The sequence below is a fragment of the Hypanus sabinus genome, chromosome X1 (genome assembly GCF_030144855.1).
Source record: "Hypanus sabinus isolate sHypSab1 chromosome X1, sHypSab1.hap1, whole genome shotgun sequence".
NCBI lineage: Eukaryota > Metazoa > Chordata > Chondrichthyes > Myliobatiformes > Dasyatidae > Hypanus > Hypanus sabinus.
The window spans coordinates 54,132,645-54,160,077 of NC_082738.1; positions in this window are offsets into that span (position 1 = coordinate 54,132,645).

Sequence of the window (27,433 nt, forward strand, 5' to 3'; positions counted from 1 at the left end):
TGCTTCATACCGATTTTCTAGGATTTCCTGTTGTAACCTATCTCGTTAGGCTTCAGCTTTTTGCTGATATTAGTTTTCCGTTTCTAATCTGAGTCGTTCTGCCTTGGCATTCTGTCTTAATTCTATCAAATCCTCAATTAAACAGCCAACTGCTACTGTGTTTTCTTTAATTGTTAAAGCTTCCTGTTCGACAGCTTCCCTTGGGCAAGTTTCCACACGGTTTTCCCTTCACAGCCAGGGTGACTGACAAACTCTCCAACACATTTCTGGAGGTATCCCCTCCAATCAAAACAATTTCCTTAATTCTTTATCCTGAGTTAACAACCCAGCCCCAGATCTCTCTGCACCTCACCCACGTGGTCTGACTCCGTCTCACTCTGAGTGAAGAAATTTACACTCGAGCCCCATGTCGGGCGCCAATTCTGTTACAAGAATCATCCCTTGTAATAATGATCAGTGAGGCACAGAGAATCAGTATTTACCGATAAGTAACTTCTATTGTCTCAACTCAAAAGCAAGTGGGTTCACAAACTAACTCCCTGACCCTCCATAAACGGTCAATGAAGAGAAAAAGATATTATCTGGGAAAGGAGTCTACGCTGGCCAGGCACTCCTTGTGGTCCCGATCTCCACGTGTCCATGGGGTTCTCCTTATCTACGATGGTTGGTCTCTGGTTGCTGGGAAGTTATCGTCCCTAAGTATTTGGAGCTCCAAGCTCTTAGTGTTCCACATCAATTGAACTGGTGGATCTCCATCCCATCGGCTCAAAGTCACCTGACCTACCTAGGTCACCTTTTTACTGGTTCTTGTCCAGGGCTACAGCCAACATTATTTCATGGTCCCCCGGCCAGCCCAGCCCAGTAGTTGTCTTTCAAATCTAACTGGTCCAAACCAGTTAAATGAGGTGACCCAGACTGAGTCTAACAAGATTACAGAATGCTGCTTTGGTAGGTCTGGCATTTCACATAATAAGTAACTATTCATCTAAAAATGGTCTGAGATTTCGCAGGTCATTACCTGAAATTCCTGTGTCCACATTCAATTACTCTGATTAGGTTATCCCAGAGCACGAATCAGTCCCCAAAATGGTTGGTAACAAAGACAATTGGTGTGTCTGCTTTCACTGTCTTCGATTTGTCAAAGCCACTAATTGCATACTGTAGTTTTTGCTGGTCAACAGGTAATTGTCAGTAAATACAGATTTTCTCCTGTGTCTAACTGATCACTATTATAACACATGTAGTAAAGTACCATGTCGTTTTTGTAATGGCACTTGCATGCTGGACTCAGGACAGACCCTCTGAAATGACAACACAGAGGAATTTTAAAGTTGCTGACCCTGTCCACCTCTGAATCTCTCAATGAGTACTGGTTCATGGACCTCTGGTTTTCTCTCCTTGAAATCAATAATCATCTCCTTGGTCTTGCTGACATTGAGTGAGAGGTTGTTGTTATGGCACCACTCAGCCAGATTTTCAATCTCCCTCTTGTATGCAGATTTGTTATCACCTTCCTGATGACAGTGGTATTATCAGCAAGCTTAAGTATGGTATTGGAGCTGTGCTTAGACAGAATCATAAGTGTATAGCGAGTAGAGAAGGGGTTAAGCTCACAGCCTTGTGGTGCAACTGTCATGATGATTATTGTGGAGGTTTGTGGAGATTTGGAACAATCTGATAAGCAGAATTGTACAGATCAATGTATGGGTGATCAAATGTAAGTTTGGTAAGTTATTCATTTAAGTGAATAGCTGACAATCAGAATGGGATTAAGAAGATTCCAAAAATTATGCTGCCTATTCTGTAAAAATTGCGGAGCATGTTTGACATAGACATGTCATGGTTCTCTATATTAACTACTTTTGAAGGGGCTGGTTGCTCAGAGCCATGAAGTGAAGGAGTATTTTCAATTTTTAAGAATACTTTATGTTAAACTGGTACATAATTTTGTTTGTGATTGAAGGTGTTATAGACAGTGGAATCAGGATGGATCTGTGATGAATAGTGATTGTGGATTAGATCCTCCATCAGTCATGTATTACTACCCAATCTGATTGCCTCAATGACACTGATATGCTTAATCTTGTCACACAGTGTGACACCTTTAATGGAAAAATTGAGAAGAGGTTAATTTTTTTAAAGGATGTGAGCAATTTTTCATGGTTAAATGCATTAATTAATCAGAATTTGAACCTTGTTGTCACCACACATGATCCAATATCCATGAAACTAACAAGACATAGTCACAGATGGATTAGCCTGATGCAAAAGAAGGTGCATAGCAACATTACAATCTCTCCAAAGTGGCTAGGTTTTACCAAAGATCAGCTTGAACAGATTTGCAGTGAGAAATTTGAGCAAATTTAGAAAATTGCAGCATTGTCAAAGAGCTGCCACTATTCTAATTTTAATCTTCAAAGCAGCCACTGGCTGTGAGTAGCGAGTTCTTTTTTGCCAAATGCCTTTGCACAATATGTATCATTTAAGAAGCTAGGTGAGTTATGGGACCGTGATGGCCAAGAAGAACTAAGCCTCATTTGCAATGTGAAAGAAGGGCTACAATTTTACAAAATGAATGGCATGTCATATTAATAAAACCACAGGGAATATTCCTCTGCAATTTTAAGTCCTCCTAGTATTATGAAGTCATTTTCATCTCTTTCCTCTGTAAGTTTTGTTGGCATTATATTATCTGTGGTCAGGACATTCACTTTACAGATACTCTATCCACGCAGTAGACTGGCTCTTGTGCTGACTCTTGTAGATATTCTGAGGGTTATTAGTGCTGTGGCATCAAGATTCTCAAATCTAGGCTGATGCTCCTGTAATTGGGGTGGTTGCCAAGCTGGGTTTGAACCAAGGTTGTTCTGGTAAAATTCTGTATCTTTAACCAGTGGACTACTAGGAGAAACTTGGACCAGGTAGACCCAAATGCAGAGGAAACCAGAGATGAGGATGAAATGAAAGAATCTTTATTTGCAGATTGGTTAGTATAGAATACAGGCTAGGACTACACATAAAGCAGGAAAATTCAAGACTGACCAAAGAAGAGCAAAACATAGGGAACTTAGATAGACAACAGGTGCACTAATAACTCAACCAAGATATAGGTGAAAATAATCAACTAATAGTCAGGTGAGGAGGAGTGTCTGAGCTTGGAGGATTCTGGTGCCCCCAGGTGGTCAAAATGAGGCATGATAGGAACTATAGAAACATAGAAAGCCTACAGTACAATACAGGCCCTCTGGTCCACAATGGTGTGCCGAACATATACGTACTTCAGAGATTAGCTAGGGTTGCCTATAGCCCTCTAGTTTTCTAAGATCCATTTACCTATCCAGGAGTCCCTTTGAAAGACCCTATTGTATCCAAGGGTCCCTTCCCTCAGTGTGCACCTGATGGCCCAGGATGCTCTGAGGGGTGGCAGTGGAAGTCTCTGATCAGATCCTGGTCCAGGATGTCATGGGAGGGAACCCATGACTTTTCCTCTGGATCATAACCCTCCTGATCCACCAGGTACTGAAGTCGGCCTTACTGAATGCCTTATTGCCTTACTGAAATCCATATACACTATATCCACTGCTCTACCTTCATTACATCCTCAAAGAATGTAATCAGGTCGTAAGGCATGACGTACCCTTGATAAAGCCATGCTGACTATCTCTAATCAGATTATGTCTCTACAAATGCTCATAAATCCCACCTCTCAGGATCTTCTCCAACAACTTGCCTACCACAGAAGTCAGATCCACTGGTCTATCATTTCCTGGGTTATCTTTACTCCCTTTCTTGAACAAAGGAACAACACTTGCAACCCTCCAGTAATCCTTCCGTCCCTTTTGATGATGCAAAGGTCATCGCAAGAGGCTCAGCAATCTCCTCCCTCACTTCCCACAGTAGCCTGGGGTAAATCTCATCTGGTCCCAGTGACTTATCTAACTTGATGCTTTTCAAAATCTCCAGCACATCCTCTTTCTTAATGTCTACATTTTGAAGCGTTTCAGTCTGCTGTAAGTCATCCCCACAATTGCCAAGGTCTTTTTCCCTGGTGAATACTGAAGCAAAGTATTCATTAAGTATCTCTGCTACCTCCAACTCCATGCACACGTTTCCACTATTGCACCTGATTGGTCGTATTCTCACACGGCTCATCCTCTTGCTCTTCACATACTTGTAGAATGCCTTGGGGTTTTCCTTAATCTTGCTCACCAAGGCCTTCTCATGGCCCCTTCTGGTTCTCTTAATCCCATTCTTAAGCTCCTTCCTAGCAACCTTGTAATTTTCTAGAGCTCTAACAGGTCCTTGTCTCTTGAACCTTTCATAAGCTTTTCTTTTCTTCATAACTCGATTTTCTACATCTTTTGTACACCATGGTTCTCTTACCCTACCATCTTTTCCCTGCCTCAATCGAACATGACTATGGAGAACTCCATGCAAATATTCCCTGAACATTTGCCCCATTTCTGTCAAGCATTTCCCTGGGAACATCTGGTTCCAAGTTCCTACCTAATAGCATCATATTTCCCCCTACCCCAATTAAATGTTTTCCCAAGTTGTCCGCTCCAGCACTATGGTGAAGGAGATAGAGTTGTGGTCACTACCTCCAAAATGCTCTCCCACTGAGAGATCTGACACCTGACCAGGTTCATTTCCCAATAACAGATCAAGTACAGCTCTCCTCTAGTTTGCTTATCTACATATTATGTCAAGGGACCTTTTCTGAACACACCTAAGAAACTCCACCCATCTAAACCCCTTGCATTAAGAAGATGCCAATCAATATTAAGAAAGTTAAAATCTCCCATCGCAACAACCGTATTATTATTACACCATTCCAGAATCTGCCTCCCTATCTGCTTCTTGATATCCCTGTTACTATTAGGGAGTCTATAATAATAATAAAAAAAAAACACCTAGTAGAGTTATTGCCCCTTTCCTGTTTCTGACTTCCACCCACCCTGACTCAGACCATCCCTCCATGACTTCCTCCTTTTCTGCAGCTGTAACATTATTCCTAATTAGCAATGCCATGCCGCCATGTCTTTTGCCTCCCTCTCTGTTCTTTTTGCAACATAAAATGCTTAAGGTACCAAGATAAAGAAATGAAGGCAGCTACTCAAGGTGCTAAAAAGAGAAATGGGCCATTGATAATAGAAGGGAAAAGAGTTTTTTTTATCCAGATATAAGTTATGATCTTCTGAAGAGGCGGAAGGAATTTAATCCAGTGAAAAAATCTTTATGGGAAAAGGGCTTTAAATTTTTATTGAGCTACTCAGCAAAATTGATAATTTTCCTGGATAACGAAGAAAGAAGATTTTTCATTGACTACCAGAAAGCGGAGAAATTTGTACAAGAATTACCTGATGTTCACGAAGAGGAGCAAAGAATTATAGAAATGAAATGGACTAATGATGAAGACTGAAACAAGGCTGGACTTGACGGACATTTATAAAAAAATAGTTGAGGAGTATTAATTGGGAGTAGGGAGATTAATTATTTTCTTTTTTTTTCTTCACTAATATATTTTCTTTTTTTTTGCGGGGGAGCTGGAAGAGCTCCTGATCGATGGTTGCGTAAAATAGGGGGGGGGGGAGGTAATGTTGTGTTCTTTTTATTTGCAACATTAGTGGGGGGGGGGGTATTTTGTTTTTTTTCTTATATATTAGTTATCTTTCTTCTATTTTTCTTCTTTTTTGCCTGGATGGTTGGGGAGAAACTCATAGCAACATGGAGAATTTTAAAGAGTTCCCAAGGTATTATGAATGATTAATTTACTTAATTTTTAAAGTTTTAATGTTAATGCAATTAATGGACCTGTGAAAAGAAAAAGAGTTTTAACATATATTAAGAAAATGAAAGGAGATATAGCTTATTTACAAGAAACATATTTAACAGAAACAGAACATAAGAAATTAAAGAGGGATTGGGTTGGAAATGTCATTGCAGCTTCATTTAATTCAAAATCCAGAGGAGTTGCAATTTTGGTTAATAAATCTTTACCAATTAAAATACAAAATGTAATAATTGATTCTGGGGGGAGATATGTGATCATACATTGTCAATTTTTTTCAGAATTATGGACTTTTATGAACATTTATACACCAAATGAAAATGATGCAAAATTCATACAAGAAGTTTTTTGAACTTGGCTGATGTACATGATAAAATATTAATAGGTAGAGATTTTAATTTTTGTTTAGATCCAGTTTTGGATAGGTCAACTAAAATTGCTACAAAATCAAAAATAATAAAACTAACTTTATCATTAATGAAAGATCTAAACCTGATTGATATATGGAGAAAAATTAATCCAAGAGAAAGAAATTATTCATTTTATTCAAATAGACATAAAACTTACTCAAGGATTGATTTTTTTTTATTATCAAAAAATATTCAAGATAGAATGAAAAGTGTGGAATATAAAGCAAGAATACTGTCAGATCATTCCCCCTTGATAATGACAATGATAATGATGGATAAGGAGGAATCGATTTATAGATGGAGATTTAATTCAATTTTATTGAAACGTCAAGATTTTTGTGATTTTATGAAAAAATAGATTCAATTTTTTTGGATACAAATTTGCATTCAGTTGAGGATAAAAGTGTATTATGGGAAGCGATGAAAGCATATTTAAGGGGTCAGATTATAAATTATACATCTAAAATTAAGAAGGGATACATGGCAGAAATTGGAAAAATTGGAAAATTTGAAAAAGATTGGAAAAAGATATCATAAAGTTAGAAAAAGAATCCCAAAGATATATGACAGAAGAAAAATGAAGACAACTTGTTAATAAAAAACTACAATATAATACACTCCAGACATATCGTATAGAAAAAGTAATTATGAGAACTAAACAGAAATATTACGAATTAGGTGAAAGATCACATAAAATTCTTGCTTGGCAGTTGAAAACAGAACAGGCTTCTAAAACAATAAATGCAATTAGTACAAGTGTAAATAAGGTTACTTATAAACCTTTAGAAATTAATGAAACTTTAAAAAAATTTTATACTGAACTATATCAATCAGAAACGATTAGATATGCCCTTTACATTAAAAGAGGTTGAAGAAGCTTTAGGATCACTTCAGAGTAATGAATCCCCAGGAGAAGATGGTTTTCCTCCTGAATTTTATAAAAAATTTAAAGATTTATTAATTCCTCCTTTTATGGAATTGATATAGCAAGTGGAAAGAATGCATAAACTCCCACAATCTTTTTTAACAGCAATCATAACTGTATTGCCAAAAAAAGATAAGAGATCCTTTAAAACCAACATCATATAGACCTATTTCTTTGTTGAATACAGATTATAAAATAATAGCAAAAATTTTATCTAATAGAATATCTAAATATTTACTAAAATTAATACATATGGATCAAACAGGTTTTATTAAAAACAGACAATTAATGGATAATACAACTCGGTTACTTAGTATAATTCATTTGGCACAAAAAAGAGAGGAAATGAGTGTGGCAGTTGCTTTGGATGCAGAAAAAGCATTTGATAGATTGGAATGGGATTTTTTATTTAAGGTATTGGAAAAATATGAGTTAGGAAAATCTTTTATACAATGGATTAAAACCTTAAATACTAATCCTCAAGCTAAAGTAGTTACAAATGGTCAGATTTCAACACCATTTTGCTTAACGAGGTCAAATAGACAAGGCTGTCCATTAGCACTTGCTTTATTTTTATTGGCAATAGAACCATTAGCTGAATTAATTAGAACAGATTCAGACATTGGGGGCTTTAATCAAGAAGGATATAAGATTAATTTATTTGCTGATGATGTTTTGATTTATTTAACAAACCCATTGCAATCTTTGCAAAGATTATCTTTTAGATTGGAAGAATATGGGAAATTATCAGGGTATAAAGTAAATTGGGATAAAAGTTAAATTTTACCACTTACCAAAGGAAATTATAATCAATGTCGATTAGTAACTCAATTTTGATGGTCAATAAATGGGATAAAATATTCAGGTATTAGAGTTGATAATGACGTAAAAAATTTATATCAACAAAATTATTTGCCATTATTAAAAAAAATAAAAGAGGATCTTGATAAATGGATGATGTTACCAATAACATTAATAGGTAGAGTTAATGCTGTAAAAATGAATATATTTCCTAGATTGCAATATTTATTCCAAACTTTACCAATACAATTACCTCAGAAGTTTTTTCAAGAACTGAATAAATATGTAAGGAAATTTCTTTGGAAAGGAAAGATGTCAAGAATATCATTGGAAAAATTGACATATAAATTTGATTTAGGAGGGTTACAACTTAAAAATTTTAAGAATTATTATAAAGCAAATCAACTTAGATTTATTGCATCTTTTTTTGATGAAGAAAAACCAGCATGGATTAGAATAGAATTAGATAAGATAGGAGAAAACATACCAGAAGATTTTATATATAAATGGGAATCCAAATGGATAAGGGGAAAAAAAGAATCTCCTATATTAAGACACTTGATTGATCCATGGAATAAGGTAAATATGGACGATAAGATAAAGAAATCTTTATTAGCAAAAAGAACTTTAATTCAAAATAGGCTTATTCCTTTTACAATGGATAATAAACTTTTACATAATTGGTTCCAAAAGGGGATTAAATATATAGGTGATTGTTTTGAAGGAGGTATATTGATGTCATTTGATCAATTAAAAAATAAATATAAAATATCAAATAACAATCTTTTCTGTTATTTTCAATTAAAGGCTTATTTACGAGAAAAAAACAATGTTGATGCCAAAACCTAGTGAAATAGAAATATTAATTCAAAAAGGAAAAATTAAAAAAATTACATCTTGTATGTATAATTTGATTCAAAAACAGACAATTAAATTAGGAATTCATAAATCAAGACAAAAATGGGAATCTGATTTGAATGTTAAAATTGATGGAAAAAACTGGTCAAGATTATGTTCTGGTAGTATGAGAAATACAATAAATGTTTGACTTAGATTAATACAATATAATTTTTTACATCAATTATATATAACACCACAGAAAATAGATTAAATTCAAATATGTCTGACCAATGTTTTCGATGTAATCAAGAAATTGGTACCTTTTTACATTCTACTTGGCCTTGTTTTAAAATTCAACCATTTTGGATAAATCTAAGACTTTTGTAACGTTCTCCTTCGCGTGTACTAATAACGCCGAATTCAACGTCAAGATAAACCAGTCAATGAGACCAGATCGCAGTAAGAATAACCATTTACTGTTCACTCTTCACATTAACATATGGTGAAAACTGTTGATAAAACAATACAAGATTGATACAGTATTTGTTCCTTCCTTAATATCACATTTCAATTGTAAATACTTGCAAAGGTGACTATAACTACATTACACTAAGGTGCAGTATACAGGCAGAGTTTACCTGCTCCATTGACTACTTTAAATACACTTCAAAGCAAACTATCCGCAACTCTTTAACTAACGAAAGCATAAACATTATCGACCGTCGTTACTTCTAACAGGATCGGCATTAACATCTTAGTTCAATATATCGATTATCTATTAACTTACAGCGTTGCTCTCACTGTGATTTCTCATGCCTGCAAAACAACTCCTGCTCAGGTGTGCCTCGTGGTGAGCCCCCACCCTCGTGTTAATTTCAAACCGGTACTTTCCCACAAGACGCGGCGAAACCGGATGTGATGTCATCGCATGCCGATATATTTTACATGCAATGAATATACTTTAAACACTTCTAATTCTAACTAGAAAATACTATCGAATGAATTACTAAGCGAAAATATTATAAACTAAATAACTGTCGTAAAGACAGCACACTCCCCGCTTGACCTTCGTAAGGTCACAATGAGCAGAGTACAAAACTTAGTCTCTTAATCAGTCATTGGGTAGAAGTAGAATAACTTCTGTAACTGGCCCTTGGTAAATTTTCACATCGCCTTGGTCGGTAGTCTTCAATTCGATCTTCCTGACATGTCCATCCCCGCTAGGGAATGTAGCAGTGATTCTGGCCATTGGCCAGCTGTTGCGGGTGGCTTGCTTGTCCCTGAGCAGGACTAAGTCTCCAACTTGAAGATTCCTGCGGGGTTCTGTCCACTTTTGTCTCTGTTGCAACAAAGGTAGATATTTTTGTCTCCAGCGAGACCAGAGCTGATTTGCCAGAGCCTGAACTTGTCTCCATTGCTTTGTGTACAAATCCTTGTCTGAGAAGTCTCCTGGTGGAGGAGGTGTTCCTACCTTCTGTGTAAGGAGCATTGATGGCGAAAGTATGAAGGGGTTTTCTGGGTCAGAAGACACAGGTAGGAGTGATTGTGCGTTTATAATGGCTGTGCCCTCTGCCATTAGGGTGCACAGTACCTCGTGGGCCAATCAGGTGCGTTGCTGCATCTCAGGTTTCCTTTTCCGGGTTTTCCGTAAGGACGTGAACCGTTTGACTGCCTGCTCTTTGTTATCTGGTGAGCGCTGGCGTGGTTCTCTGAAAGGCAATGGGGCAACCCCATTATTTGCTTCATCTCTGAAGACCTTGGTGTCTTTGGTTTTTAAAGAAATGGTATCTTGAGCTGATTGTGCAAGTTTGTTTCCATGCTCGGTTTGAACGAAAACTGACTGACCTAGCATCTCGTCGGTTACTTTACGCTTGGTAATGTCTTGTTGTGCTTCCTTAATGCATGGGGCACTCGGGCAGGGTTGAAAGATTGAATGGCGGCCACTCTCTAGCACATTGGTCTTGAGTGTGTTAACCATCGGTTTGTGTACATTGCCAAGACACACCTCTCCTATCACCACCCAGCCCAGATCCAGACGTTGCGCGAAGGGGGCGTCGAGTGGTCCATTGACCTGCTGCCTAACCTTGTGTACCTGGATAACATCTCTTCCTAATAGCAGGAGTATTTCCGCTTTTGGATCCAGTTCTGGGATGTGTTTGGCGATGTGGTGGAGGTGTGGCTGGTGTAGCACCGCACTTGGTGTTGGGATCCCAGTGCGGTTATTCATGATTTCATCGCACTCTAAGAGCGGAGGGAGACAGATGACGACTTTACCATCCAGGGACTCGATCTGGATGCCTTCTGCCTTCCTTCCTTGGGTTTCCATGTTGCCTGAGCAAGTTTTGAGGTAGTATGGGAACCGCTCACTCTCAATGTTGAACAATTTAAAGAACTCTGGACTGACTAGTGAGCGATTGCTCTGATCGTCCAGAATCACATAGGCTTTGATGGCCTTGTCTTTGGCTCCTTCAGGGTACACCTTAGTGAGGCAGATCTTGGAACAAGAACGGCTTGACTGAGCTTGACTGCAAACTTCTGTACAGTTCGTGCTGACAACTGTTGACCTAGAGTGAGCCTCTCCCTCCCCGCCGTCCTGTTGTGGGGGTGAAGTTGCGTTATCGGTTTGCGGTGACAGGTCAGGATGCATGGCCCCGACGTGATCTGGGCTATCACATTCCGGACACTTCACGGCGATCGTACACTCTCTGGCGAGGTGAGAGGTTGAGGAACAGCATCTAAAACATATTCTTTTCTCCTTGAGAAGGGCTGTCCTCTCTTCAAGGGATTTTTCCCTAAACATTCTGCATCCTTTGAGGGGGTGAGGTTTGTTATGCAATGGACAATACTTGCTAGGGTCGTTGCTAGTTGTAAGGGCTTCAGTCTTGAGCACTGAGACGGGTTTATCAATGTTGAAAACATTCGAAGAGGATCTACTTGGCTTGGTGTAAATCATACTGCTTCTTGGACCCGCGAGGCTAGGGTCGTTTCGCTTCTTCGCCTCCCTGCACACAAACCTAGCGAGCAGCTCAAAGGGAGGTGGTTGATCATCGTGCTCTTCCTTGTAATCTAAAGCAATGGACAGCCACCTGTCCTGCAGCCCAAAAGGAAGTTTGTCCACGACTTGTCTAATCCCGAATGGAGTATCTAGGTATACTAGACAAGCTGAGTAGCCATCTTCTTTGGCGCCTTGGATCTCCATGAGTAAATCTCCGAATTCTCTTAACTTAATGTGATCTTTGGCTGACACCTCAGGAAAGTTTCCCAGACGTCGATATAGTGCCGCTTCAATAGCTTCGGGGGACCCATAGTCCTCCCGAATTCTCTCCCACGCTTTGCTTAAGGCTAGTTCGGGTTTGTTGATGTACACTGAACGTATGCGTCTCACCTGGTCGCGTGATTCTTTCCCCAGCCATTTCGCCATAAGGTCCAACCTTTGGGTTGCACTGAGCTGGACTGTCAATCGCGTTGGTGAATGTGGAGTACCATGCACGGTAATTTTCAGGTTTATCGTCAAACTGGTACAGTCCCAAAGTGACGAGATCCCGTCGTGCTAAATACTGCATCGTGGGATCGGCTGTAAGCGGCATGCGGGCTGGAGAAGTACGTTGGCGCCTATATGACTGAGAGCGCACGTTTCTCATGGAATTTGCCATCCTGGATTCGACCTCTGCGTCTCTTCGCATCGAACTTTGTAAGTTTGGTGTCAAGAAGTATCGGTTGTCAGCTCTTTCATTCTTGACTTCATCACGGAGCCGCGAGGGTAAATTTTCTTCCTCGTATGGATGTGATGCAATCGTGACTCTCTGAGGTTCCTCGTAGCTGGGGAAGTTATCGAATAGGTATGGAGAGGGGAGACGAGCCTGCCAGTCTGTTTGATATTGTACATAGTCGCTTGTGCGTTCCAGTCTGGTCCTTTCTAAAGTAGATCTTACTTCAGTCAGATCACGCGACCCTTCAGGTTCTTCTATGTACTCTGCTTCTGCCATGGCAGCAGCTTCTTCTCTTTCTAGCTGCAGCACTTGCAACTCTGTCGATATTTTTGCCATTTCCAACTGGGTTTCGGCTTCTCGGGTGGCCCATTCCAACTGGGTTTCGGCTTCTCTGGCGGCCCATTCCTTCTGGGTTTCGGCTTCTCTGGCGGCCTCTTCTCTTTGTCTGGCGGCCCTTTCGGCTTCTCTGGCGGCCTCTTCTCTTTGTCTGGCGGTCCTTTCGGCTTCTCTGGCAGCCTTTTCTTTCTGGATTTCGGCTTCTCTGGTGGCCTGTTTCATTTTCAAAACTGCTTCTTGTCTGGCGTAATGCAGTCGCACCTTGGCGGCTTCTGCCTTGGCTCTTGCCTGGGTGGACTTACTTGATGTCGCTCTACTGCCCTTGTCGCTGGGCGCCATCGACTTGATCCCGGATCGAGCTGACATTGCAGCACTTGGAACACCTGATAACGCCTGGGTGGGCTTACTTGATGTCGGTTTACCGCCCTTGTTGCTGGGCGGCGTCGACTTGATGCTGGATCAAGCTGACATTGCAGCACTTGAAACACCTGATAATGCCGCTTTTTCACTGTAACGTTCTCCTTCGCGTGTACTAATAACGCCGAATTCAACGTCGAGATAAACCAGTCAATGAGACCAGATCGCAGTAAGAATAACCATTTACTGTTCACTCTTCACATTAACATATGGTGACAACTGTTGATAAAACAATACAAGATTGATACAGTATTTGTTCCTTCCTTAATATCACATTTCAATTGTAAATACTTACAAAGGTGACTATAACTACATTACACTAAGGTGCAGTATACAGGCAGAGTTTACCTGCTCCATTGACTACTTTAAATACACTTCAATGCAAACTATCCGCAACTCTTTAACTAACGAAAGCATAAACATTATCGACCGTCGTTACTTCTAACAGGATCGGCATTACCATCTTAGTTCAATATATCGATTATCTATTAACTTACAGCGTTGCTCTCACTGTGATTTCTCATGCCTGCAAAACAACTCCTGCTCAGGTGTGCCTCGTGGTGAGCCCCCACCCTCGTGTTAATTTCAAACCGGTACTTTCCCATAAGACGCGGCGAAACCGGATGTGATGTCATCGCATGCCGATATATTTTACATGCAATGAATATACTTTAAACACTTCTAATTCTAACTAGAAAATACTATCGAATGAATTACTAAGTGAAAATATTATAAACTAAATAACTGTCGTAAAGACAGCACAACTTTTATTGGAACAAATTACTGGAGTACAACTCCCACATAGTCCACTATTATTTTTATTAGGAGACATTGAAGGGACAATACCGAAACTTAAATTGAGTAAGTATCAGAAAAAATTTATAAAAATTGCATTGGCAGTAGCCAAAAAAGTTATTGCAGTTACTTGGAAATCTGATTTATATTTAACTATGGATCGTTGGAATAATGAAATACATAGTTGTATTCCACTTGAAAAAATTACATACAATCTAAGAAATGAATTTGATATGTTTTTGAAAATTTTGCTCTCATACTTACAAAAGATAGGATTAAATACATAGGTCCTTTGAAGATAAAATTATAAAGTAATTGGGGAAAGTAAAAATAAATATTAAAATTATTTTGAACTCCATGGAGCCTGTGGGGATCCTCCGATATCCAGGCAATCTTTCTCTCTTTTTTTCTTTCTTTAGATAAGGGTTAGGGGTTAAAGTACAGTCAACGTTTCGGGCCGAGGCCCTTCATCTATACTCTTGATGAAGGGTCTCGGCCTGAAACGTTAACTGTACTCTTTTCCATAGATGCTGCCTGGTCCGCTAAGTTCCTCCAGCATTTTGTTGGTGTCACCATCCAAGCAATCCATCTTTTCACAGCTACCCTCAGACAGGAGGCACAGAAGCCTAAAGTTGAGTACTAGCAGGTTCAAGAACAGCTACGTGCCTTCAACCATTCGGTTCTTGAACTAACTGGCAAAGCTCTAATCACCGCTACAGGTTATCAAGACTAGGACTACTTTGACCATTTGACAGTCAAATGGACTTTGTTTTTTTGTTCTAATAATATTCTTTTTTTAATATGCTTAATTTATGTTTGTTTATTGTGAATGTTGCTATATGCCTGTGATGCTGCTGCATGCAAACTTTTCTTTGCATCTGTGTACACATGCATGTACATATCACAATAAACTCAACTTTGACAGAAATGCAAAAAATCACCACATTTACAACATTTTCAGAAATGTCTTTTTTAGAATGGAATGTATCCTAATTATCCAAGACTAGAGAGCCCTTTATTAGTTGGATATCAAATGATTCTAAAAACTAAAGTCCTGGAAGTACTAAATAGTTCAGGTAGCATTATGTATGGGGGACGAACACAGTTTATCTTCCATATCAGACACTTCATTAAGACTCATTGACCTGTAATGTAAACACTTGTTTCTATAACACAGATACTACCTGACCTGCTGTGTAACCCTGACTGTTTGTCTTTATTTCATATTTCCAACATATGCATTTTTTCAATTTTCAGTCCCAAATAATATGTTCAGACTGCTACATAAGATCTTTCAAGATGCTCAGGCAGTGATATGAATTAACAATTGAAATCTAAACAATACCTTAGAGATCTCTTCTTAGATGTACTGATAATACATTGCATAGTCAACTGATTAGTCCACTGTACAAGATGCTGGATTAAATGTACATGTTCTGCAGGCAACTTCACAGTAGCACAATGTGAGGCTAGATGAAATGTTCAGAATTGACTAGCATACTCAATCCATGCTCCCACCATTTCATTCTCCATCACTCAATCCATCTCCTTTCCCCATGGACTTTTCATCATCACATTCAAAACCCAAGAATTTGAAAATTAAAAAATTGGAGGACACTGGAAATCCAAACCTAACACAGAAAATGCAGGAAACACTTAGCAGGTAAGGCCACATCAGTGGAAACACTGCCCCTGTGCAGGAGCAAGAGGAGGAGGACAGAAAAGCAACTGGAACTGGAGGCCAGACAGATCAGCAAAAGCCTTATCCCCCGTTGGTGTCAACTGAAGGGGAAAAGTGAATGTTTGTTTATTAGATGTTCCGGTGTGTGTTTCATGATAAACTCTCAGTGGTGTTCCAATATGTTGGTTTTGTTGAACTCTTGTTCCCTCTACCTTGAAAATCCAATGGTCAAATGCTGTCCATTCTACATACCTACGGAGTTCTCCATGATCCTGACCACAGTCTACATACCACCAGCATCAAGTGCATGATACTGTAATCCCAATGCAGTTCATTCATAGTTGGGACCTTCAACCATTCTTGTTTGAAGTAATTCCTCTCTAATTACCATCTGCATATAACTTGTAGCACCAGAGGTCCCAACAAGCAAGACCTCTGTTATACTACGAAAAGGAATGCCTACCATTCCATACCCAGAATACATTTCTGTAAATTGGACCACTTGGCTATCTTTCTCCTAACTGCATACAAACAGAGCAGAACTCCAGAGATTAGGACAACAAAGGGCAACTAGCAGTAGAGGTAGAGGAGTGGCTATGGGATTGCTTTGAGTCGGTGGACTGGGCCATATTCAAGGACTCGTCTGTGGATCCAAATGAATACACCATGGTTATCACAAACTTTATTAAAACAGTTGTAGATGAATGTGACCCACAAAGTCATTCAGTGTCTTCCCCAACCAGAAGCCCTGGATGAACCATGAGACCCGCAATCTGTTGAAGTCCGCATTCAAGTTTGGTTACAAGAGATCTCCAGAAAGCCATCTCACGGGCAAAGTAGAAATTCTGAACTAAATTTGAATTAACGAAGATTGCTCGACAGTTGTAGCAGGGTTTGAGCACTATCACCTCTTAAAGTGAAATCAAGTGACAGAAGGGCTTTGTTTCCAGATTAGATCAGTACCTGCTATGCTCACTTTGACCATTAAAACATGGAGGAACCCTCATGATCTCCCACATCCCCTGATGATCCTGTGATTTTTGTCTCTGAGACTGACATGCAAGCAGCCTTCAGGAGGGTGAACTGATGAAAAGCATCTAGTCCGGACAGGGTATCATCCAAGTACTGAAGAACTGTGCTGATCAGCATGCTTCAATTATATCGGTGCCTAAGAAGAATGTGATAACCTGCCTCAATAACTATCATTCAATAGCACTTATATTCATGGTGATGAAGTGCTTTGAGAGGTTGGTGATGAAACATATCAAATCCTGCCTGAGAAGCAACTTAGATCCGCCCCAATTTGCCTACCAGAGCAATAGATCCACAGCAGAAGCCATCTCACTGGCTCTTCGCTCAACGCTGAAACATCTGGACAGCAAAGATGCATACATTAAGATGCTCTTTACCCCTCTGTACAGCTCAGCATTCTTATCCCTGACATCTCCTCTGTACCTACTTCCAAGCACCTTGAAACTATTCCCCCTCGTGTTAGTCATTTCAGCCCTGGGAAAAAGCCTGTGACTATCCACATGATCAATGGCTCTCATCATCTTATACACCTCTATTGGATCACCTCGCATCCTCTGTCGCTCCAAGGTGACCTTATAGACTACAGGAGAAGGAAACAAGAAGTCCATGAGCTAGTGCTCATTGGAGGGTCACAGGTGGAGAGGGTCAGCAAGTATAAATTTGTCAATATTATTATTTCAGAGGATCTGTCCTAGGACCAGCACATAAATGCAATTATGAAGAAAGCAGAGCAAGCTTCTACTTCCTTCAGAGTTTGCAGAGATTCAGAACGACATCTAAAACTTTGATAAATTTTGATAGATGTGCAGTGGAGAATATATTGACTGGCTGTATCGCAGCCTGGTAGGGCGACACCTTGAACAGAAAACCCTACAAAGAGTAACGGATATCGCCCAGTCCATCACAAGTAAATCCCTCACCACCATTGAGAACATCTACATGAAAAGCTGTCACAGGAGAGCAACATCCATCATCAGGGACCCCAGCACCCAGGACAAGTTCTCTTGTTGCTGCTGTCATCAGGAAGAAGGTAAATGAGCCTCAGGACTTGCACCAGCAGATTCAGGGACAGATAGTACCTCTCAACCATCAGGTTTTGAAACAAACGGGATAACTTCACTTGTCATGCCCCATCATTGAAATGTTCCCACGACCAATAGACTCTTCATCTCATTTTCTTGATACTTACTGCTTATCTATTATTTCTTTCTTAATGCATTTGCACATTTTGTTGTCTTTTGCACACTAGTTGAATGCCCAAGTTAGTGTGGTCTTTCATTGATTCTGTTATGGTAACTATTAAATTATTATTGAGTATGCCTGCAAGAAAATGAATCTCAGGGTTATATATTGTGACGCTGGGTGGGGAGGGGGTGTGCAGAGGGGAGGGTATGTAGTCAACAGCCCAGCCCAGCATTTCTAATGACCAACGCTGTTTATCGTTCTTGTGTTAAAATGCTTTTGTGGGATTAGGGTGGGAAGTTCCAGTTCATTTATTGTTACATTTTAGATTGAGTTATACAGTTATTTGTTTGTGTATTTGTGGGTCACGCTGACTGCACCCACGGGCAGGGCTCATGAAGACGAGACCTGGAGCGTACCCAGGCTCCACAACCCGGGGACTTGCCTCCATTGTGACCTGCACTGTGGAGCCCAAGATGCCGTGGCCATGGGAGAACGGGCAACATGACTGGCACCACTGATGCTGCTGGAGCAAGAGGAAGACCAACGGGTCTTAACGATTAGTGCCACAAGACCCACCCTGAAGCTCTGCAGATACAACAGTACCAGCCATCTGGTGCCTTACCTGACACAAGTCAAACTTGCTGCATGGTGCAACGGGTGGAACCTACCTTGCCCTGACACTTGAGGGAGTAGCGTGACTACAGGGCCTCATAGTGGCATTGGAGCGGCATTTCGAGCAGAAGCCTTTGGTGGACGCAATGAAGGAAGAACTGCATGGGAGGGCATTAGCAGCTGATCTCCTCGGCATGGTGGAGGGCATCAGATGCCATGCGTTGGTGGACACGGGGTGTGGTGAACTACATATACCTGTCTGTCTATACAGACCCCTGTATAAAGGCGATTGAGGCCTGAGCCCGGCCTCTCAGTCTCCAGGATGTAGTATGATGGTCAATCACTGCTTGTTCCTTCTTTCAGTCAAAAAAAACCGATATCTCGCCTTTATGTCTCAGAGAGAGTAATTGATGGTGCATCACGGGGTCAACCATCACTACCATTCGTCCCAATGTTCTCCCCGACACGGACCAGCATCCCCACCTGGGTGGACCACAATGGCAGTACAACTGGCGATGGTCCCTGGTGACTGTGTAGCGATGAGAGGGAAGAGGTGGCTATGACTTGCAATGAGGAAAAACACAGTGGAGCCTGAGGTGCAGTTTAGTGACATCTGCGAGTCCTGCATTGTTGGCCTGGACCTGCTGTCCTGCTGGGGGGCCCGTGTGGACGTGCTGAAGCTGTGGCTCTCCGGCTGGGCAGCTCCAGGACGCAGACTGGGTGGGTACACTGGTGAAATCACCACCGGTTTCACAGCAGTGTAGCCCACCTCACAGCAGTCCAACGCAACCGGAGGCAAGCGGCGGTGGTGGTGCTTCAGGCGACCTCTCCACTATGGACCACGAACAGGTGAGTGACCCATGTTGGCCCGGGTAAAGGAATGGCTGAGTGTGGGTTGCTGGACCCAGGGGCTCCGAGCCACGGTGCCGTTTTGGAGTTGCAAAGATGTTGGACAAGCTGTGCGAACGCTTCTACTGGCCTGGGTACAGGCCGGACGAGGAGCCATGCGTGCACTGCGACGCTTGCATGTATAGGGTGCCAGTGCAGCAGCACCTGGTCGGGGCCCCAGTATGGGTCTTCTGCCTCTCCCAGAAGAAGAGACTGGCCCCCAAGCTGGGAACCCACTGGAAGGGGCTGGGAGAGGTGCTCGATCGCATCTCCGGTGTGGTATATCGAGTGTGGTTGCCTGAGTGGCTGAAGGCAGTTGTGTTACACCGGGACCGGTTGCCACAATATCGGCCCTTGGCCACCACCAACCCCCCGAGAAGGAAGGATTCAAAGGGGGGGAAAGGGGCCACAGTGGTTGACAAAGGAAGTCAGAGATTGCATAGCATTAAAAAAAAGGAAGTATGACAGAGCTAAGGTGAGTGGGAGGGCAGATGATTGGGAAGTTTTTAAGGAACAACAGAACTTAACTAAAATGACAATACGGGGAGAAAAAATGAGGTATGAATGCAAGCTAGCCAGGAATATAAAGGAAGATAGCAAAAGCTTTTTTAGGTCTGTGAAGAGAAAGAAGATAGTTAAGGACAATGTTGGGCCCTTGAAGAATGAATTGGGTGAAATTGTTATGGGAAACAGAGAAATGGCAGAAGAATTTAATGAGTACTTTAGATCTGTTTTCACTAAGGAAGACACAAGCAATCTCCCAGATGTATGGATGGGCCAAGGACATAGGGTAACAGAGGAAATGAAACAGATTGACATTCGGAAGGAAATGGTGATGAGAAGACTGATGGGACTGAAGGCTGACAAATCCCCAGGTCCAGATGGTCTGCACCCTAGGGTACTAAAGGAAGTGGCCCTGGAAATTGCGGATGCATTAGTAATCATTTTCCAATGTTCTTTAGATTCAGGATCAGTTCCTGAGGATTGGAGAATGGCTAATGTTATCCCACTTTTTAAAAAAGGAGGGAGGGAGAAAACAGAGAACTATCAACCTGTCAGCCTGACATCGGTAGTGGGAAAGATGCTAGAGTCCATTATTAAGGATAAAATAGTGGCATATTTAGATAGCAGTGATAGGATTGGGCTGAGCCAGCATGGATTTACCAAGGGTAAATCATGCTTGACTAATCTGTTGGAGTTTTTCGAGGATGTAACCAGGAAGTTAGACGGGGGAGATCCAGTGGATGTAGTGTACCTCGATTTTCAGAAGGCATTTGATAAGGTCCCACATAGAAGATTGGTGGGTAAAATCAAAGCTCAGGGCATTGGGGGGAAGACATTGACATGGATAGAAAACTGGTTGGCTGATAGAAAGCAAAGGGTAGCATTGAATGGGTGTTTCTCGGAATGGCAGGTGGTGACTAGTGGGGTGCCACAGGGCGCAGTACTGGGACCACAGCTGTTTACCATTTATGTTAATAATTTGGATGAAGGCATAAAAAATAACATCAGCAAATTTGCTGATGATACTAAGCTGGGTGGCAGTGTGACATGTGATGAGGATGTTAGGAGAATTCAGAGTGACTTGGATTGGCTGGGTGAGTGGGCAGATACTTGGCAGATGGCATTTAATGTGAATAAGTGTGAGGTTATCCACTTTGGGAGTAAGAACAGGAAGGCAGATTATTATCTGAACGGTGTAGAGTTAGGTAAGGGAGAAATACAAAGAGATCTAGGAGTCCTTGTTCATCAGTCACTGAAGGTGAATGAGCAAGTGCAGCAGGCAGTGAAGAAGGCTAATGGAATGTTGGCCTTTATTACAAAGGGAATTGAGTACAAGAGCAAGGAAATCCTCTTGCATTTGTACAGAGCCCTGGTGAGACCACACCTGGAATATTGTGTACAGTTTTGGTCTCCAGGGTTAAGGAAGGACATCCTGGCTGTGGAGGAAGTGCAGCGTAGATTCACGAGGTTAATTCCTGGGATGTCTGGACTGTCTTACGCAGAGAGGTTAGAGAGACTGGGCTTGTACACGCTGGAATTAAGGAGATTGAGAGGGGATCTAATTGAAACACATGTAAAGGGGATTTCTTCTTTTTCTTTGTTACTGTGTATGTAATTGAAAATGGCTTCTTTGTTTTGTTAAAAGTAGGAATGCTTCTTTGTTGCGAGAGAGTGCTGGAAGCTTGTTTGGGTTAAAGTTTATTGGTAACGAGAATTGTATTCCTTTGTAAACCAATTGGGATTAATGTTGTTCTTTCTTCTGAGTCTGTGAGCTATTGTTGGCAGGCTTTTGGGGAGATTGGCGTGAGGTGGTGAGAGAGAGAGGACGCGATGCTGTAAACAGGGTGAGGAATGGACCCCAAGCGGGGGTCCGAGGCCAGGAGGTACTCCGAGGAGAGGAGATGAAGCTAGATGTGCTTGGTTGACCACTCGGAGGGTCCTGAGCTGTTTGGAGAGTCGAGGAGTTCGGAGGGTCCTAAGCTGCGAGTCGAGGAGTTCGGAGGGGATCGAATGGTGGCCAGAGGACTTCAGTAATTGAGCTCCAATGGTTGTGCATGAAGTGGTTTGGACTTTGATAAGTTTGGCGCCTTTTCTTTATTTTTTTTCTTCATATATACTGTATCATTATTAATCATTTAGTTATAGTAACCTTTATAAATTGTACTCATTTAATCGCATATGGTGTACTGTCTGGTTTTGGGCGAGGTGGGGACATCTCACAGCATCCACACCAGCTGATTACCCAGTTTGGCGGGGCCGAAGGCTGCTCCCCCTAGACAGGAACAAGCTGAGCGAGCCAGAGGCGACCCAGGGGGTTACACATATAAGATTATTAAGGGATTGGACAAGATAGAGGCAGGAAATATGTTCCAGATGCTGGGAGAGTCCAGTACCAGAAGGCATGGTTTGAGAATAAGGGGTAGGTCATTTAGGACAGAGTTAAGGAAAAACTTTCCAGAGAGTTGTGGGGGTGTGGAATGCACTGCCTCAGAAGGTAGTGGAGGCCAATTCTCTGGATGCTTTCAAGATGGAGCTAGATAGGTATCTTATGGATAGGGGAATCAAGGGATATAGGGACAAGGCAGGAACCGGGTATTGATCGTAATTGATCAGCCATGATCTCAAAATGGCGGTGCAGGCTCGAGGGGCCGAATAGTCTACTTCTGCACCTATTGTCTATTGTCTATTGACCCAGTGAGGCTGAGTGAAGAAAGTGATACTCCGGGTGCCCTGCCTTATGCCTCACCAAACTGCCATCCCGGGGGGTTGCGGCTCCAGAAATTCCCAGCACCCAGGCTGCGCAGCCACCACCGGGACTTGTGTATTTGTTATGGACTCCAAAGACAGACGTTATGGATTCCAGAGGTTTCTAGAGACAGCTGACCCCTTAGGTGGGGGCAGCATGACGCTTGGGGGGAGGACGGGGAGACACTAACGATAGGATTATACGATTATTCACTTGTGTTTTTGTGGGTCATCCTAACTGTAACCGAGGCGTGTGATGGTCACCTCCCCCATCTGTATGAGACTAGTCTTGTTCTCATTCACCGACTATTAACCCATAACCTATTCCCCTGCATTTGATTCAACTCCCTGCAGGTTCTGCCATTCATTGATACACAATATTGAGTCAGTCTACTGACCTGAATATGGGAGCTCCTAGAGGAGACCAGGTAGTTACAGGGAGAACGTGCAAACTCCACACAGTTAAGTCATGATTCAGGGTGCTGGAGCTGTTAGGCAGCAGCTCCATGAGCTACATTTCTGTAGAACCTGAATGCAAAAAGAAGACAGAGAAATAACACAGAAAGTTGGAATGGTGAGAGACAGGAAGTCACTGGGAATTTGAAATAAAAGAGTCTGTACTGCTTCACATAATGTTGAATGCCTCCCTGGGGCAGGTTCCCACAGCTAATTTTGGCAGACTGGGATTTGAAGGAATTGTTGAGCAATGATAAACCATGTCTCATGAGAGCATCTGACAGCCCATGCTGTCGACAAACCAACGCTTGTGTGGCACAAAAGATGGAAATAGCATCCAGACATTGGGAAACCAGCAATGTGTCAGCCTGCAAGAATAATCACAGTCAAATCATGCAGCATGTGACATATTACAATTTTACAAAGGCTGCTGTAAAACCCAATTTCTGGGCAATTACAGTCTGGACTGTAATGAAGTTTGTAGCCTGGGAAAAATACACACTCAGGACCACAAATACTTTTTCAGGTCTTTAATTCCTTTATCACTTTTAGATGTTTTAATGCAGAAAGTGAGTATTAAAATAAAAACAACAACATGAAAAAAAGCACAGTTCCCGCTGTTACAATTCAGCTTAATTTTGGTCCACACACGTTACGTAAGCAGTATGAAAATAAGTAGAACTAAACATACAGAGCCAATTCTGTAGCGATGATTCTAAAAGAAAACAATGCAAACAACATTAGAATCCCACCAACCCTGTACCTTAGGCTACATCCACACTAGACCGGATAATTTTGAAAACGCCAGTTTTGCGTAAAAATGATAGGCGTCCACACTACGTGTTTTTAAAAATATCTCTGTCCACATTGAAACTGAGATTTCAGTGAAGCTCCTCCTCCTGTGCATGCGCAGGACACATCTACTGAAAACAAGCAACATGTTTGGTGTCAAATCTCACCGTGAAAGTGCGCGTTTGTGTAGTTACAGACTAGAAAAACTTAAAAAACGATGGACAGCTGTTGGCTCTCTCGCAGGAGAACTTGAAACTAAAAAAAAATACTGGAGTGTACAGAGGCAACCGACAGGGAGTTCACAGACAGATTGACCCGGCTGACGACGAACGTTGGAAAACTGACTAACTCTGTTGCATTAATAAAGCACCTTGTTAAATGTATAAAACATGTCTGCATCAGTGTTATCTTGTACTTCCATACAACGTTACATTAGGCTGTTACACATCTATTGTCAGAGAAGTACTTACATAAATAGGTAAACCGCCTTCATACAAGCAAGGACAGAAAACAGGGCAAAGTGAGTATACTTATTTATTCAGTAAGTTATGGGTCAAAGTATTTGGTGAGTACATTTCTATTTCTGGCTTCAGTCTTGTTGCTGTCTATTCTAAAATTGTTAGGTTGTGTTCAAGAAAACAATGAAATAGCGCGCTGCCGTCTGACAGCATTTTCAGATTTCTCCGGTTACCCCGTCCACACTGACCCGCCCGAGCGGTGTTTTCAAAATTACACACCCTGGAAAGCGTTTCTGAAAAGCTCCGGTTTCGGGGGACAAAAACACCATTTTGGTGTGGACGGAGGGTAAAAACGAAGAGAAAATCTTCGGTTACGGATTTCTCTGGTGTAGTGTGGACATAGCCTTATACACAACATCAAAATATAAATAAATACATATCATCTTTACTAAGAGGTACACTTTGGTACACACCTGCTTAACTTGCAAACACATATAGACTGGATCCTGAAATGAGTTGTCCTCACTGATGCTATGTAAATAGAGATTCATATTACTCTATTACATTTACACTCGGTCATGAAAAAATAAAGTAAGACAAAAATAAACCTTTACAAGAACTTTTACAATATATTGCCTTATAGTTAAGTTACTAGAAAGACTAACTTACTAGGCCGACAAGCTGTCACGGTTCCCAATTTTCTCCTAATTCCCTTTGATTGTACCACAGTTTCGACCATTAATTCCCCATATTTTCCTAATTCCCTTTGATTGTGCCACAGTTCTGACCGTTAATTCCCCATTTTCTCCTAATTCTCTTTGATGAAGGCACACCTGGTTTCCATCAAGACCTGCAGCATAAGAACCCTGGGTTTGCAACCACTAGTTGCCAGATCGTTGGTTTTGCCTGTGTGGTAATTAATGTTTCCCGGCCACTTAGGACTGTGTGTTCTAAGTTTTACTTCAGCACCGAGGTTTACCTGTGTAACTCTGTCTCTCCGTGCTAAGAAAAGTTTTGTCTGCCACTTCGCTTTCTACGCTCCGTGTCAAGATCAGTTCTGCCTGTCTTCAGTTTTCCTGCACTCTCTCCTGTTTACCATTCAACACTCACGCCCATGCCTACATCCTAACGCAACCTCCGTGCCTGTATCCTCCACTTGGGTTCACCTTGTTCGTTGCAACATAAGGAACTTTGCACAACCATGCTATCCAGTGCTGATGCTTTAATCACAAAAATGTAAATCATCTACATGAAAAACAAGTATAAACAAATTTATATGGATATGATCAAATATTATTCAACTTTCCACACCAAACCTGGGAAAAGCAGTTCCCAGTACTTGATGTTTGTTCTAAAACGTTGTAACTCTTCTTTCTACTCTGCACGTGCATAATGACATCACCATTCTTTCTTAAGAATACAGGCAGCTATTTTAGAATTACCAGGATGAATACATAAGGGCACTTTAACAATAAAAAAATAATATTCAACAGTCACCTGGTTACATGAAAGTAGAGACATAGTAAAACATTAGATGTATGTGTAGAACTTTTCTTCGGAATTTGACTGTCCCATTCTAAACTGGGTTTAATAATGCATCAAAATAGTGATGATCCTTTCAAATGTCTTGCGTTCATCAGCCATTCTATCTAAATAAATTAAAAGATTGTGTTTGCATGGTTCCCAGTGAGCAGGCATTATTGTTGTCACAGCCCTTCTTCATGGTGCAGCACTGCAGGAGAAGTGACTAGTTCACAGGCAGTAGAAACTAATGGCCAGAGACATCTGGAAATATAGATGTTAAATTCATCTTTAGAAAATAAACCTGATATTGGATAGAGTGGGAAGAAAAAAATGAAATTACTTCATCTGTTTCCCAATATCAGTGGTGGTAAGTGCTTGTGTCACAACCACAGACTCCGCTGAAGAGTCTCCGTGTCCCCACAGGTGGGCTGCCCAGCAGATTATGCAATTGTGCTCATCAATATGCATGTGTCAGCTAATTATTATTTCATTATGGTGGTATTTAACTCCCTTCTTTTTGTTGTAGCACTTGGCGAGACTTGAGCAAAGCACAGCAACATTACGCTACCTGCTTGCATTTGGCCTTGCCTGAGTAAGTGGACTGACTCTGAAGACCAGTGGTATTCATTTTATGTTTTGATAGCCCTTTCAGCCATAGTGGTGGCATCTAGTTTTGTGTTTGAGAGTTTTAGTTAATGGCCCTGTTTGGCCTGGCATTTATTGTTTTCTTGTCCCTTAAAAATAAATAATCCCATTTCCATCTCCTGACTTGTGCTTTTCAATAACCTTTTTGTGGAGTTGCTTGGAGTGTTTTTGTGTCTTCATGGTGTAGTTTTTGCCACGATACTGACTCACCAACCATTGGACCTTCCAGATACACGTGAATTTTTACTATAATCAATTGAAACACCTTGATTGCCAACAGGTCTCCAAAAGCAGACCTCATTTAACTAATTATGAGATTTCTAAAACCAATTGGCTGCACCAGAGATTATTTGGTGTGTCATGTTCAGGGGGTAAATACTTATGCTATCAATTATTTTGTGTTTTATATTTATAATTCATTTAGATCAATTCATAGAGATCTGTTTTCACTTTGACATGAGGCTTCTTGTGTTGTTCAGTGTCAAAAAAGCCAAATTAAATTCATTGTAACTCAGTGTTGTAAAATAATAAACCATGAAAACTTCTGGGGTGGGGGGGGGCGCAGAAATACTTTTTTATAGGCACTGGTAATGTTGGATCATGAACCACAATTCACTTCCCACTTTTGGAAGGCTTTCTGCTCCCTTGTAGGAGCCATGGCCCGCTTCTCATCTGGTTTCCACCCCCAATTCAGTGGCCAGACTGGGTGTGTGAATCAGGAGTTGGAGGCAGCCCTTTGCCTCTTCCAACCCCATGTCCTGGAGCTCTCAATTGGTTTGGGCAGGGATTGCCCATGATAACCTTCAGTCGTCCACCATGTGTATGTTCCCCTTTGAATGTCAGAAAAGTTTCCAACCACTGCTCTTCCCTGACCAGGAGATTGATG